Here is a 13,914-nt window from a genome sequence, read left to right as displayed (position 1 = left end):
CACTCTCTCTAAAAATCAATAGAAAAAATATCCTCAGATGAGGATTAACAACAACAACAACAAAAATGTTCTGTGTGGATAAACAATAATCTTTAGACTTAATGATGTTAAAAATTTTCTTGGCTGCAAAACGCCTATTTCAAAGTTTGGATATATTTCCTTTACTACCTTCCCGCCCCCCCCCCCCCTTGTTTTCCCAACTTAATATCATATTTTAATGAATATATTTTTCTGCTCAATTCAGTAACATTTTATGGATCCTTTTAGGTGTTTTCATCTCCCAAGAAGAAATGAAGGTTCACCACAGGGGTCTGTCAGTTAATGAAGTGACTGGTAACCACCTGGGTCCTGTAAAAAGCAAGTTAACATAATTGTGCTTATGCAGATGTTAAACTGCAGGCATTTTGTATAATTGCCCAAGACAGAACTGGCTTACACCTGTTCTACTAACACCACATAGATTTAGCAGTTAACCTAAACTTTTCCGTTAAAAAAATTATTGTTATCATTACTAAGTTTGGTAAACCTCTACTTTGTATTTCCAAGCTTACCAAGAATCCTGAGAGTGTATTTTCTCAATTAAAAATAATACTGTCAGCAGAGAACAGTCAATGGAAAGTATCAGCACTACCAAATATAGTAACCATAAAATACAATTTTAAAGAAGGTGGCATGCAATTTTAGGAGAAAAGATAAAAAATTAGACCACACCGAAAAAATATTCCCTTCATAAACAGACATTTGAGACAAAGGTAAGAAATTGATAAAAGTTTAAGAATATGTACCAAGAGTAATTACTTTATGCTATTTTTTTAATGTTTGGAAAATCAATATAAAAATACATTTTCAATATAGTTCAATATAATATACTGAAGTTTACAGTACAGTCATGTGCTGTCAACAATGGACTGAGTATCCAAAGATGGTCCCATAAGATTATCATGGGGCTAAAAAATTCCTATCACCTAATGAAGCCCTTGTAATGTATAACCCAACACATTACTCAAGTGTTTCTGGCGATGCTGGTGTAAACAAACCTACATTTACTGTTCTGGCAATGGTATAAAAGCCTAGCACATATAATTACATATAGTGCATAATACTTGGTAATGATAATAAATGACTATGTTCCTGGTTTATGTATTTACTCTATGATTTTAAAGTGTATTCTTTCTACTTAAAAAACACACACAAAACCTTTGCTGTAAAATGCCTCACCCATCTTATTTACTGCATTTCTTGATACCATAATTTTCTCTTGTGTTTGATTTAACCATATGTTGTTTTGTATAGGCTTGTAGCCTAGGAGCAAGGCTAAGTCATATAGCCTAGGTGTGGAGTAGGCTGTATCATCTAGGTTTGTGTAAGTGCACTCTGTAATGTTCACACAATGATGAAATTGCCCAATGATGTATTTCTCAGAACTTATCCCCATTGTTAAGCAGCACATAACTGTATATAATAGAGCTAATTTCTTAGCCAATAAATATTTCAAAAAATACTTAATTATTTTGAGCATCTCTTTTCTTTACTCTCAAAAGTATCCCAGCCCGGGCCATAAATTCAATGGTCATCCAACTAAAAAGGTACTGTAATAGACAATATGATAGGAACGAGATATTCAGAATAAAGGCAATATATATCACCCAGGTTTTATAGGTCGGAAACATGACATTCCTTAGAATGAGTAAAATAGTTTACTCCAATAAATTGCTCTTTATTCCAAGTACTAGAGGCCTGGTGCACAACATTTGTGCACTGGGAGTGGGGGGGGGGCCCTTCAGCCCAGCCTGCACCCTCTCACAGTCTGGGACCCCTTGGGGGATGTCCCACTGCTGGCTTAGGCCCAGCCATGAGCCCAGCTTTTGGCTGAGCAGCGCTCCCCTTGTGTGAGCGCACTGACCACCAGAGGGCAGCTCCTGCATTGAGCGTCTTCCCCCTGGTGGTCAGTGCATGACATAGCAACCGGTTGTTCCACCGTTCGGTCCATTTGCATATTAGGGTTTTATTATATAGGCTAATCTGTCATACAAAGCATCTTTATATACAAGTAGGGGCCCAGTGCACGAATTCGTAAACCTTGAAAGGAACTGTGGGCGGCAAGGCTGTGATGGGCACAGGGGTGGGACTCGACCCATCCTCCGTGCCACCACCTGGCTCCTCCCGCCGTGGCCCCCGGTCCCATCTACCAGCAGCCCCACTCCCGCTCCCACCCACTGACGGCACAGAGTGATTGGGGCCAGCGCTAACAGCGGGTGCAAGTGGGGACTGCTGCCCCAATTGCCCCTCAGGAGCAGGGAGAGGTGAAGAAGCCCTCAGGGGCGATTGGGGCCAGCGCCAGGTGCCTGCAGCGGGTGTGAACAGGGCCGGCACCGGCACTGGGTGTGAGCGGCGGCTCCAGCGCCAGCAGTGGGTGCGAGAGGCTGATGCCAGCCCTGATTGCCCCGCAGGAGCAGGGGGAGGTGGAGAAGCCTTGAGGGGCGATCGGGGCTGGTGCCAGGCACTGGCAGCGGGTGCAAGTGGCGCGTGGGAGCAAATAATTTTCAGTAACCACCAAAGGCTTGCCCCGATGACAGTGATGGCGCCCCGCCTTTGTCTGACACCCCCGCTCACCTGCTCCACCATCCCGCTGTGGCTGATGCCCCCCATGTTGTGCACGTGCCCCCTGGTGGTCAGTGCACATCATAGTGACCAGTTGCTTGGTTGCCGTTTGGTCTATTTGCATATTAGGGTTTTATATATAGAGATTGCTTAAAAAATAATAAAATGAATGCCTATCTTCAGAGAGAGACCATTACTAGTACCCTCATGTTCCCCATGTCAGTGGCATCTCCTGCCTCAAAAGAAGTAGCCATTGTACTGAATTTTGAATAACTTATTCTCTGGCTTTCCTCTACATTTTACCTTAAATGTACATATCCTTAAGAGTTTCAGTTTTGCCCTTTTATTTTGCATTTTATATATACGCTCATATAGTATGCATCCTTTTGTGACTTGCCTTTTTCATTTAAGATTGTTTTGAGTTGATGCTTAAAGCTGTACTTCTTTCATTTTCATTTCTATATAGTATTCAATTCTATAAATGAATATTTAAGTTTTTTGTAGTCTTCCCCCCTCTATTTTTCTGCTATAAACCATCTTGTTATCTACTTCCTGGTATACATGTGCAAGAGTTTCTTTTTTTTTTTTTTAAATATTTTATTGATTTTTTACAGAGAGGAAGGGAGAGGGATAGAGAGTTAGAAACATCGATGAGAGAGAAACATCGATCAGCTGCCTCCTGCACATCCCCCACTGGGGATGTACCCGCAACCAAGGTACATGCCCTTGACCGGAATCGAACCTGGGACCCTTCAGTCCGCAGGCCGATGCTCTATCCACTGAGCCAAACCAGTTTCGGCAACAAGAGTTTCTCAAAGCTGTTCAATCTAGGAATGAAATTACTGGAAAAGGGTATGCTCATACTCAACTTTATTGGGTAATGTCAAACAATTTTCTTTTTTTTTTTTAAATATATTTTTATTGATTTCAGAGAAAAGGGGAGCAAGAGAGAGAGAGAAGCATCAACAATGAGAGAAAACCATTGATCAGCTGCCTGTGCTGGGGATTGAGCCTGCAACCCGGGCATGTGCCCTTAACTGGGAATTGAGCCGTGATTTCCTGGTTCACAAGGTAGATGCTTAACCACTGAGCATACCAGCCGGGCTCAAACTATTTTCAAAGTGATTATACCAACTTATAGTTCTAGCAGATTCAGTACATGACAATTCATGTTGCTCATCCTTGCTAACTGTTGGTATTAACAGACTTTTTGTGTTTTGTTGTTGTTTTTGCCATTCTGGTGAATGTGATCTTGTATTTTGCTGTAGTTTTAATTTGCATTTTGTTGAATTATGATAAAGTTGAGCATCTTGTCATACTTTCGTTCATTCATTGGCCAATGGTGTTCCTCATTCTGTGAAGAATCTGTTGCCCATTTTTTAAATAGTGTTATTAAAAAAAATAGATGTTCTCCAAGAAAAACAACAACAAAAATTTAAAAAATAGATGTTCTTAATATATTCTGGATATTAATATTTTTTAGTTACATGTAAAAAAATCTTTTCCATTTTCTTTCAACTCTTACTTTGTTTTTATGGTAATTTCTAGGAGAAAATGTTTTTAAGTGTTTTTATTTAATTTTTTAAGGAATTTGTTTTCCTCGCCACAGACATCAGTCTCCCCGGGGCTGTCGACTGGGTGATGATGCAGTCCTACTTTGGCTTCTCTGGCTTGTTTTTTCCTTTACAAGGCAATAGAAAGCTATTTCCTTCAGATTCACATAATGAAATTTGCCAAGAGGCAAGAAATTCCAAGTAATATACTAAAGTTTCCCAGAAGCTTCAATACAAAGCAACTAATGCTTAAAACTTAAGTCACTCAAAACTTATCAGTAGCATTCTTTCATCAGGTATTCACATTCTTAGATTCTCCAACTTGATTATACCTTCCCTTTCAGCTCTCCTCCTTTACTGAGGAATGTCTATGTACTAGAAATGTTCCAAGTGTTAGTAGAGAAGCTCAGAAACACCTCAGGAAGGGAAGCTCTGGGAACAGAGCTTTGCTTCGCTTTCTCTCCCTCTATCTTAGGGAGAACCTGTCCTGGCTTGCTTGTGCTTTGATATCTGTCTTACTGGAAGGAGAACACATTCTGAATAATGAAGAGGTGAATCCAGTGTGCCAAAAAGTATTTTAAATCTACAGGAACTTTTTAAAATCCCCAAGCTACAATTCACAGAAAAGTAACAAATAACAGGCACGGGCTGTGCCTCCATGGCGGCCGCCGCAGTGAGAGAAATGAGCCGCCAGACTGTGACAGCGTTACCTACTGGGACCTCCAAGTGCAGAGGGTGCCCGCCCTAACGGGCAACCACCGCATCCAACAACGACTTGGCCAGTCTTTTTGCGTGTTCTGTCTGCTTTGACTATGTGTTGCCACCCATTCTTCAGTGTCAGAGCGGCCACCTTGTCTGTAGCAATTGTCACCCAAAGCTCACATGTTGTCCAACTTGCCGGGGCCCCTTGGGATCCATTCACAACCTGGCGATGGAGAAAGTGGCCAATTCAGCACTTTTCCCTTGTAAATATGCCTCTTTGGGGTGTGAATAACTGCCACACACAGAAGAAGTAGACCACGAAGAGCTCTGTGAGTTTCGGCCTTACTCCTGCCTGTGCCCCGGTGCTTCCTGAAAGTGGCAAGGCTCTATGGATGCCGTGATGTCCCATCTGATGCATCAGCACAAGCCCATCACCACTCTGCAGGGAGAGGATATTGTTTTCCTCGCCACAGACATCAATCTCCCCGGGCTGTGGACTGGGTGATGATGCAGTCCTACTTCGGCTTCCACTTCATTTTGGTCTTAGAGAAACAGGGTAAGTATGACGGGCACCAGCAGTGCTTTGCATTTATACAGCTGATAGGAAAGTGCAAGCAAGTGGAAAATTTTGCTTATCAACTTGAGCTAAATGGTCATAGGCGGTGATTGACTTGGGAAGCTACTCCTCGATCTATTCATGAGGGAATTGCAACAGCCATTATGAATATTGACTGTCTAGTCTTTGACACCAGCTTTCTGCAGAAAATGGCAATTTAGGCATCAATGTAACTATTTCCATGTGTTGAAATGGCAACCAAACATTTTCTGGCCAGTGTTTAAAACCAATGCATTCCATTTCACGGAGAATAGGCCCCCTTTGCCTGCCACCCTGAAACTTTTGGTAGGTGGAGCTAGTCACATGAAGGTAAATAAAAGGAAAGGCTGTTAAATACAGGAAACGGTTGCATGTAGTAACACTAGTATATTTAAAGTAAGTCAACAGTAAACCACTGGGGGGGGGGGAATATATATATATATATACACACACACACACACACACACACACACACACACAAGATGGGCATCTTTTGTATTAAGAAAGGAAGCATTATAAAATAATTCTGAATTTTTGTTTGTTGTAGGTTGAGCGTACTGTTGAAAAATACCGGGATTTTGTTTCTGTGTGCGAGTGCGTGTGTGTTTAGGGTTTTTTTTCCCTTTAACTGACAAGCCATGTTGAGTGGTCTTGGGCCACGGCTTTTCCCTTTAGTCAATACATAGTGCTGCTGCTGTGTTTATATATTTTTTGTGTGTATTTGCTAATTTTTATTATTAGTTTTTCATTAAATAAATTGAACTTTTCTGTAATTCAGGCTTTTCCCATCCTTTTTTTGTACCTTTTTAAAGTTAGTGTTTTTTTGATATGCATAATTGTTTATGGTAAAGTTTATACATGTGTGTCCCATACATATTTTTTCTCCCCATTTATCAGTTCATTAGAAATACTTTAAATTCAGCCATCTTGTGAAGATACGAGTTCCAGAAAGGAGAGGTAACCTCGGAAGAAAGATCAGAAGCTATTTAAAGCAGCTAGAAGATGGTTGGTCGGCCGGTCTCTCTTTCTCTCTCTTTTTCCAGTTGAGTCACGCCTTCAAACTTATTCTTTAAAAGATTAGGATATACTGATTTTTAAAAAATATTGAAAAATCATGCCCCCCCCCCAAATACCTTGGATAAATCACATATGTTTAAAATTTATTGGTTTTGCAAAAGAAGGCATCATCTCACACAGTATTTGTAATTAAAAGCAAATCATTTGTTTAAAAAAAGGCAGTTTGCAAAAAAAAAAAGTTTTTGGTCTTTTATAATTCTCATTAAAAGAATATCTGGCAAATTAAAAAAAAGTAACAAATAACAAAGAAAATTTACATAGCACAATAGTTTTTTTAAAGCATTATAGTTTTTTAAGCATTATATTCTCAAAGTCATTTAAGCATTATATTCTCAAAGTCATATATACAAGCAAGAAGTTTATAAATAAGCAAAAGTTAATTCTGCCTGATAAGTTAGGAAGTAAAAAAAAAAATTAATTCAAAATTCTGGTATGTTCAGTCTGTTTAATTCTTCATCCTTAATTCACTTTTTTGAACAACAGTTTTCAAATTTTAGAACGCCCTGGGGAACTCCATGCTGCCTTCCACAGTCAAGATGAGTGGATAGAAAAGCTATGGTATGCAATGAATACTACTCTGCCGTTAAAAGGAAGAAAAACTTTACTCTTTGCGACAGCATGGGTGGACCCGAAGAACATTAAGCTAAGTGAAATAAGTCAGTCAGAGAAAGAGAAGTACCAAATGATTTCACTCATATGTGGAATTTAATGAACAAACTGAACTACCAAGCAAAACAGAAACAGACTCATAGAGAGAACAGGCAGACAGCTCTGGTGGTGGTGGTAATGTTGAGGGGGTGGAGGGATTGAGCAAAAAAGAAAAGAAAAAAAGAGAACTCATGAACATGAACAACTGCGGTAATTTGGGGGGACGGAGATGGAAGAGGGCATAGAGGGGATAAATGGTGATGGGGTGGGGGGGAGAAAAAAATCCCTGGGGAGGCTTAAGACACAGATTCTGGACCCCTTCCTCAGTTTCCTGACTGACTGGTCTGCAGTAGTGCCGAGGATCTGCAATTCTAACATACTCCCAAGTGGCCTCTGTTGGGAACTACACTTTAAGATCCACTGCTCTGGAAAGCTCACATCATGTAAGTTCTGATAACTAGGTCTCACACTCTTGTGGCAGCCTATCTTGTCCTACTCACAGGCAGGAAAACTTTGTTAAAATAGTCCCCAAAGTCCATAGGGGCTGTTGCCACAGAATGCTTTCCTTCTCACTCTGCCACTGCTTCACCTGACTTCAGTTAGTAAGGGCTATCCTCAGGAACATCGGAAACTCCTGGGATATTCTGGGCCAAAACTCTTCATTCCATTAGCCAACCTTCTCCTTTATTTTCATCTCTATAGAGTATTCATTTTTCACACTAGACTTCTAGGACTGCTAATTTTCAGGTGGAGTCTCAGCAATCTCACTTCACTGAGACATTTAAAATTTTAGCTTTTATTTAAATAATTTTTGAAAATTAGATATCCTAGATCTTTTGGATCTCCACTTATTTTCTTCCACTTTCATATTTTTTTTAGAGGGAGCAAGGTCTTGACGTTGACTGTATTAAAAAAACAATTGGAATGACATGATTCAGACATATATATCTCTCAATATATGAGTTGTTACCTCAGTTTCATCCCTACTTCAACAGGGCAGGCTCAGAGTCCTCAGACTCTTCTCTGCTCTCTCTTTAATGAACACGTGTGATCATGTTGTTCTATGGTTCAAAAACCTTATGTAGACTCATATTATCTACCACAGGGGTAGGCAAACTATAGTGTCAGTGGACCAAATTTTGCTTGCAACCTGTTTTTATAAATAATGTCTTATTGGAACACAGTCACATTCATTCATTTATATATTGTTCATGGTTGCTCTTTTTGCTACAATGGCAAAGTTAAATAAATGCACAGAGACCAGATGGTCTGCAAAACCTTAAATATTCACTATCTGGTCCTTTATAGAAAAAGTTTGTGAACCTCTGACCTACAAGATAAAATCCAAATTCCTCAGCATAAAATACAAAGTTCACAACCTGGTCCTAGCTAGTTTTCCAGTATTATTTCCAGCTGCTCCCCATCATGCAGTCTATACTCCAAACATGCCCCCTCACCAAAAAAATTTAGGTTTCTATGCATTTGCTTCTTTTTGTTCCCCCTCTTAGAATGAAGGCATTCTTTTTCACCTACCTCTGTCCTCAATCAAACCCCTACACGTTCTTCAAGGCCTAGCTGAAGTGTTGACAAGGATATGAAGCAACTGAAACTCTCATAAATTATTGGTGGAGTGCAAATTGATTCAAACACTTTGGAAAACTATTTGGCAATATGTACTAAACTAAACAACTTGTACCATAATGACACAGCAAATTTACTCATAGTTATATACACAAGAGAAATGCTTGTTTATGTTAGTAAAATAAGATGTAAAAAATGCTCATTGAAACTTTATTCATAATATCCCAAACTGAAAATGACCCAAATGTCTATTACCAGGAAAACACACAAATGAATTGTGGAATAGTCATAAAACTGAATACTAGACAGTAATAAAGAGCAACTACTGACATGAGCAAAAACGTGAATGAATCTCACATGCATTATGTTGAAAGGAATCTATAGTGCCGAAGCCGGTTTGGCTCAGTGGATAGAGCGTCGGCCTGCGGACTGAAGGGTCCCAGGTTCGATTCCGGTCAAGGGCATGTACCTTGGTTGCGGGCACATCTGTGCAGGAGGCAGCTGATCGATGTTTCTCTCACATCGATGTTTCTGACTCTCTATCCCTCTCCCTTCCTCTCTGTAAAAAATCAATTAAAAAAAAAAAAGAGTTACGTTACTACAGCAAGCACCTTCTCAATGTTATAAGGGAAACGATATTGAACAAAACATTATTCAAGGACCTGCTGTATATGCTTGTATTGTGCAACTAATTATATGTATTTAATGTTGAGAATTAAAGTTCCCACAACATAGAAAATAATTATTTTTCTATAGCCATTTTAACAAGAAGTCATTAAAAAATAACTAACTAAATAAATAAACATGCCCTCGCTGGTTTGGCTCAGTGGATAGAGCGTTGGCCTGTGGACTCAAGGGTCCCGGGTTCGATTCTGGTCAAAGGCATGTACCTTGGTTGCTGGCACATCCCCAGTAGGGGGTGTGCAGGAGACAGCTGACCAATGTTTCTCTCTCATCGATGTTTCTGACTCTCTATCCCTCTCCCTTTCTCTCTGTAAAAAATTAATAAAATATCCTACCTTATAATAGACAAATATGCAAATTGACCGCACCTTCGCTACACCCAAGCCACGCCCACCAACCAATCAGGACGAGTATGCAAATTACCCCAGCAAAGATGGCGGCTAATTTGCATATCAAGACAGCGTAGAAAGAAGCCAAGAGATGCTGAAGGGAGCAAAGCTGTGGAGAAGCAAGCAAGCCGGGGGGGAGGAGAAGGGCGGAGCGGAGGCGGGGCCGGGGGAGAAGGAAGGAGAACGGGGCAGGCTGGCGGGTGGGCTGGCGGAGAAGGCGGGCCGGGGGACAAGGGCGGAGCGGAGGCGGGGCCAGGGGAGAAGGAAGGAGAGCGGGGCGGGCTGGCGGGCGGGCTAGCGGAGAAGGCGGGCCGGGGGACAAGGGCGGAGCGGAGGCGGGGCCAGGGGAGAAGGAAGGAGAGCGGGGCGGGCTGGCGGGCGGGCTGGCGGAGAAGGCGGGCCGGGGGACAAGGGCGGAGCGGAGGCGGGGCCAGGGGAGAAGGAAGGAGAGCGGGGCGGGCTGGCGGGCGGGCTGGCGGAGAAGGCGGGCCGGGGGACAAGGGCGGAGCGGAGGCGGGGCCAGGGGAGAAGGAAGGAGAGCGGGGCGGGCTGGCGGGCGGGCTGGCGGAGAAGGCGGGCCGGGGGACAAGGGCGGAGCGGAGGCGGGGCCAGGGGAGAAGGAAGGAGAGCGGGGCGGGCTGGCGGGCGGGCTGGCGGAGAAGGCGGGCCGGGGGACAAGGGCGGAGCGGAGGCGGGGTGGGCTGGCGGAGAAAGCGGGCCGGGGGACAAGGGAGGAGCGGAGGCGGGGCGGGGTAGAGTGCAGCAGGAAACCCTATTGCAGGATTTTTCCTGCAACGGGAACGCTAGTATTAAAATAAATAAATAAATAAATAAATAAATAAATAAACAAACAAACAAACAATTTGCCTTTGCAAGCCAATCAATCACCTTCAGCTTCTCACTTCCAAAGGTCAGCCAATTAGGAACAGACTCCCTCCAGTCTAGTCTAAGTGCCAGCCAACCAATCAACAGACTCCCCAAATAATCATGCTTCTACAATTGGTGTCACTATGGCCTTGAAAAGTTTGCCAGTCCGCGAATTCCATGCTTCCCAAAAGCCCTGTATAAGAAATTGGTCACCTTTGCTGAGAGAGACTGTGTCTAACCAGCATAGCTCTCCCTTATCACAGTAAGTATTATTACAGCTTTGTCACTTTGTTTCAGATATTGACTATTAGCTGGTAGTCTCATTATCCTTTCATGGCAAAGAAAACTTTTAGTGATTACATAAGTTTATTTTTAAATAAAAGTATCTCAATGTTGATATATATTAGATAATAGTAGTTGGGATAAACATATTCCCTCTAGGTAAATACCCATGGATTTTTTGAACTAGATATGGTTTAACATCCAATTAACTTCGTAAGTATGTGTTTCAATTTGCTTTGGTTAAAAATTTCAAATCAACATTCCTTTTTCGTTTTTGTTTGGACCTGGCTTCAGAATTAATCCGAAAATAATTTTAAAATAAGTGATCTCTGTCTAGAGATTTTAACATTTAAAGCATCTAAAGGCCCTCTTCTTTAATGTTAGGCTTGAGTTTCATCTCTGCTGGCTTAAGGAACATTCTTTGAAGGAAAAGGCTAGAGTAAAGAAAGTCATCTGTTTATTCCTGGCACTGTTAAAAGCAGAGGAGGAGTATGAATATCTGTCTGTGATAGTATGTAGCAGATTCCTCAAGTGCAAGGGAGTTTTTAAGTCTCCTAAGGTCATTTCCTTTTTATAAGGTTACTAGTGGCCAGGTGCACGAAATTCGTGCACAGGGGAGGGGGGCATCCCTCAGCCTGACCTGCTCTCTCTCCAATCTGGGCTCCCTCTCACAATCCAGAACCACTGGCTCCTAAGCGCTCACCTGCCTGCCTGATGCCCCTAACTGCTCTCCTGCTGGCCTGATGGCCCTAACTGCTCTCCCCTGCTGGCCTGATCCCCCTAACTACTCTCCCCTCCTTGTCTTATCCTCCTAATTGCCTATCTGCTCTCCCCTGCTGGCCTGATCCCCCTAACTGCTCTCCCCTCCTGGCCTGATCCCCCTAACTGCCTAACTGCTCTCCCTTCCTCTCCACGCCTTCAGACCCCAGCACAGGAGTACTGAGAGCTCTCTGCCGAGGCCCCGCCGCTGTCCTGACGCCCCCCCTCCGGGCTGGGCGGCGCCGTGGGCCTGTGCACACCTCCACCAGGGGGGCCACCCCCTGCGGCAGCCTCATGTCCCGGGGGTGCAAGTCCCCACCCCCATTCCCGCCCACCAGCTCCTGTGTGCACACAGACTGGTCGTGACTGTGACATCGTTAAGACCAATGAGCATACTCCCTCTTTATTATATAGATGATTCTAGATAACACTAATTATAACAAAAAATGTACTTTGTGTCACCACATCCAAAGCACTATTACACAGTATTTAACTCCTAAAAAATGAAAAACATTTTACTTTAGTTGTATATAATAATGTATATTACTTTTATAGTAATAAAAGTAATCTTTATCTTTACTTTTATAAAGACTTTTTTTTAAAGGAAATAAATTGGATGCTAAATCTATCCTTTTGTTTTGTTCACTGACTCTTCTGTACAATGAAGCCTCAAGGGCAGCACATTAAATAAAGATTTTTGTAGCGTTCTTGGGATGTTATGATTGGCCCAAATATGGGTACATCTGAGTGAGGTAGTTGCTTTGCACATGAAATTTGAGAAAATGTGGTTGATTAGTCTGTGTAAAAGTTTCATGGAAACTAATCAACCCAAGTATGAGATTAGCTAAGCAGTCCTGTCTTTCTTGCCATTACTACTGACATCATCTTAAATTTTTAAAAAATATATTTTTATTGATTTCAGAGAGGAAGGGAGAGGGAGAGATAGAAACATCAATGATGAGAGAGAATCATTGATCAGCTGCCTCCTGCACACCCCTCACTGGGGATCGAGCCTATAACTTGGGCTGATCTGGGAATTGAACCGTGACCTCTTTCCTGGTTCATAGGTCGATGCTGAACCACTGAGCCACATCGGCCAGGCTTGAATTTTTAAAAAATGAGATCCATATATTCCCAAAGGTAAGAAAATAAAGTATGAAGTCTGAGGGCAGCCCAGAAAATCTTGTTAGGGACAAAACAAAGAAGAGATTTCATTGGAAGCAGGTTACTGAGAGCAACCTTTAAGTAGAAAGCAGCTAGATCATTTCTGTGACTATTACAAGAAAACAGGTAACACATGGCTCAGACCTCTTCAAAAATACTCTTTCAACAAGACTCTACTAAGAGACTTTGTGGCCCTCATGTGAGTAACCCATTTCCTTTTCTGGCTCAAAGCAGCTCCTAGTCCTAGCCCACTTCTCTCTTCATTCTTCTTGGTGGAGTTGCAAGGCAAGGTCTGAGGGGAACCCAGTCTGTGCATACCAAAGACAAATGCCACAAGAGCCACACCCTTAACTTACCCAGTTTCTCAGTACCAAATGTTTTATAGTCTCATTCTCCTTTTCTTCTTCTTTTTTTTTTTTTGAGTGGGTGAGTTATTTGTTTAACAGATTGGGTGGATTGAAAAATGCTGAAGCTTTTCTAAAAGTTGTTACAAACAAAAAAATATTAAAATAGAAATAACATCATATGAATGAGTCTCTCGGGGTAATAAGGTTACAGAACTCTTTATCTCTGCCGGTTAACCTAAAAAAGCCTTCTACCAGTCATATGATGGACAAAACCAAATATGATATGAGGTGGCTTGCAAGAAAAGCTTATCAGTGCTCAGCCATCAATCAAAATGATGAATCCATTCCAAGTATATAATGGAGAGACTAATCTGAGGGTTTTCTTTCTTTCTCTCCCAAAGGGAGTATTGCTATGACTCATTCTTCCTCTTGCAAGAATTTTCTTAATCCACCAAGTTAGTAAGCATTGGACTATATACAAAATCCTAAAATAAACTAGGCTATGTCTAAAAGAAACCATGCTAAAAGCAAATTGAAGTTATGCAGTGAACAAAAGGTAAAATGCTAACATCTTTCCTCAGTTTCATCCCTTGTGAATTTCCCGGGCTTCAGACAAGATTTTTTTCCTTAATTCTGAAAAACTCTCCTTTTTCAACCTTACCAAT

General features: G+C 41.9%; 1 protein-coding gene and 1 pseudogene across 4 annotated transcripts in view; one reads left to right on the top strand and one right to left on the bottom strand.

Annotated features, from left to right (window-relative positions):
* The window catches only part of TMOD3 (tropomodulin 3), a 75,102-nt gene that overhangs the window by 37,145 nt on the left and 24,043 nt on the right, over positions 1 to 13,914 (bottom strand). Inside the window, exon 2 of one of the 3 annotated variants that reach the window (XM_079768188.1) lies at positions 9,115 to 9,316. The exons of the other annotated variants lie outside the window; for them this stretch is intronic. The gene's annotated coding sequence lies outside the window, so the exon portion shown is untranslated. The remainder of the gene's footprint in view (positions 1 to 9,114; positions 9,317 to 13,914) is intronic. 3 annotated transcript variants of the gene reach the window in all.
* On the top strand, positions 4,651 to 5,871 carry LOC307098605 (E3 ubiquitin-protein ligase SIAH1-like; annotated as a pseudogene). Its single transcript has one exon. The product of its transcript is annotated as an E3 ubiquitin-protein ligase SIAH1-like (transcript).

Source organism: Cnephaeus nilssonii (assembly GCF_951640355.1).
Source record: "Cnephaeus nilssonii genome assembly, chromosome: 4".
Lineage (NCBI taxonomy): Eukaryota > Metazoa > Chordata > Mammalia > Chiroptera > Vespertilionidae > Cnephaeus > Cnephaeus nilssonii.
The sequence above is the reverse complement of the archived record's forward strand: the minus strand, read 5'-3'. Positions and strand labels throughout refer to the sequence as shown.